The sequence below is a fragment of the Triturus cristatus genome, chromosome 10 (assembly GCF_964204655.1).
Source record: "Triturus cristatus chromosome 10, aTriCri1.1, whole genome shotgun sequence".
NCBI classification, from domain to species: domain Eukaryota; kingdom Metazoa; phylum Chordata; class Amphibia; order Caudata; family Salamandridae; genus Triturus; species Triturus cristatus.
In genome coordinates, this window is record NC_140593.1 from 831,059,710 (window position 1) to 831,061,978 (window position 2,269).

Sequence of the window (2,269 nt, forward strand, 5' to 3'; positions counted from 1 at the left end):
ACAAAATGTGCCAGGATTTGCGGGGAGTGTTCATCACATGGGCAGACCAAAGAGGCTATGGGCTTAAACTGGCCCAGAGGAAGCAAAGATGGCTTCTAATCAGACCAAATCTAAACCTAGTTTGGCGCATCCTGTCCCACGTGTTAGTCACCATTTCAAGATTGGGCTCCAGCCCTTGCATTGTTTGAATCAATATGTAATCTCTATTGGATGGCTTTTTTTCACTTGACAATAGATCATCTTTATTTGGATGAATGCTTGAGTACCGACAAGCAAGGAAGCCACATGTTTTAAGAAAACACGGTTGTCTTCTTAGCAGAACACAAAGGAGGGTCATTGCTATGTAGAATTGCAGGCGACAGAACAAGTCCTAACACTTAAAATATCAAAAAGTACATTTTTTAGTTGTGAGTTTTTCCCTCTTGCATTGCTAGCAGTTTATCTTTTACTGAGAGGTCTCCTGAAAGACCAGACATCAAAGAATAACAGGCACGTGAAAAACCAAAGTCTGTTTTTTACACAAACATTGACTTGTCAAGGTGGTCATCATTTTTCTATAACATGATACTAAAAAGTGTGCCCATAGTGTTCAAACGCAGCTTTTAATGGCAATGGAAAATGGAGCGCTAATATCTAAGTTCTTCTGAATGTTTGGGGTGGTGAAGCCATTCACATCAATACAAATCTGTTTCAAATAAGGAACTACATCTTTGCAATCAAGGACAAAATCTACATATCGGTCATCAGGGGGAGCAGAAACGGCCACAGAATAGGATGTTGCGTGTTTTATTGTGCCTGATAAAGAACAGGAAAGGATGGTCTGCCATGAACCTAGGCACCATTGGTGCACACCGCCTCATCATGATGGCGGCAATTGCAGCAGCTGCTTCTGTGGCTTTCTCGTTTACATCGACAAATGCCTTGTGAACCACCTTGGACAGTGCCAGATCATTGCTATCTGGCATTCCAGGTAAATCAGATTTGACCACATCAAATGCATGGCACATTCCGAGGTTTTTCAGAAATTATTCCAGATCATAATCTTCCTCCAGCTTAAATCGGGGTGAAAAAAACTCCACTTCAGTTGTGTCCATCATTTCTGGATTTGTCCAGTCTCAAAATTAATTTCCCTTTCAAGCTTTTCCAAGCCGGTGGAATCATCGTCGATGTCATCCCGATGCATTACAATCATGCTCAGCTCTTAATCTTCATAAGGCAGCTTGATGATCCTAGTCTGTTGTTCTCCGATATAGGTCATAGGATATTTTCCCTTTCTAAAGAACATTTCGACTGGCTTTGTTTTATTCTTGTTAATTCTGAAAGGCAGTTCCCTAGTATGATCTTTTCTTGAACTGGTCTGCCCAGTTTCCTTTGTAGTAGATTGCGTTCACCAGGACTAATCTGGTAAGTGAATCAATCGTTCCCTTGAGTAAAAGGTTTTAAATTGTGCCTTCAGTTTCTTCTTCTACCCCCTTATTAATTCATCCTCTGGCTCCTCCATATTCCTGTTTGAAGTCAACCTGCTCTAGCTCTGACAGGTAGAATTTGTTTGAAGAATCCAGGAATCCGGTGTTGAATGTATAGCTCTATTCCCCAAACAGTCTATTGGCAATCCTAAGAAGGTATTTCGTGTCAGATTTGTAAATTTCTGAGATTAAGGACTGGAAGCCAGGGTGGACATCTTTGGCCTTGTGCAGCTGGATGGCCTGTACCATCTGGGCTGGTGTGTCCCCTTTGGGCACTCAAAAAAACCATAGCCAGGGCAGACGAAATACTTATTGGCGAATGAAATACAATTTTCTTGTTGTCATTTTCACTCAATTTTTTCCAGAGGGCGAATGAAGTATTGGCTTCACAAAGACAATCCATACTTGAAAATCGTTTTCTGCAGAGGTGTTTTCCTGTACTGCTGAGGTTGGGGTAAACCCGGCCCTTGCTGCCTCTATTGGCTGGCTTGCGTAATTCAGCCATCTCTCTTTTCACTTTCCCAGCATCCATAAAATTTGTTTTGACCCAGTGTTTATGCATTGCTGATATACTGGCAGGGTTTACAAAACAGAGGATCTTTCCAACTTGTTACAGACGTCCTTGATACAGCGTAACCAGGGAATACGCGGCCCCAATCACAGGATGGGCAATCCATTATAATCTCTTTATCAAAAGTGGTCTGTGCAGTGGATTACACCACATGGACTACCACAATTGCAAAGGGGTCAAATTAATATGGTCCTCGACATAGGGTAGCCCCAAATCTTCACGAACAGTGTAT

The 2,269-nt window shown here is 42.0% G+C and overlaps 1 pseudogene; it reads right to left on the minus strand.

The window, feature by feature from the left end:
- Positions 1–743: 743 nt before the first annotated feature.
- Positions 744–1,869, minus strand: LOC146790092 (serpin B6 pseudogene; annotated as a pseudogene).
- Positions 1,870–2,269: the final 400 nt, after the last annotated feature.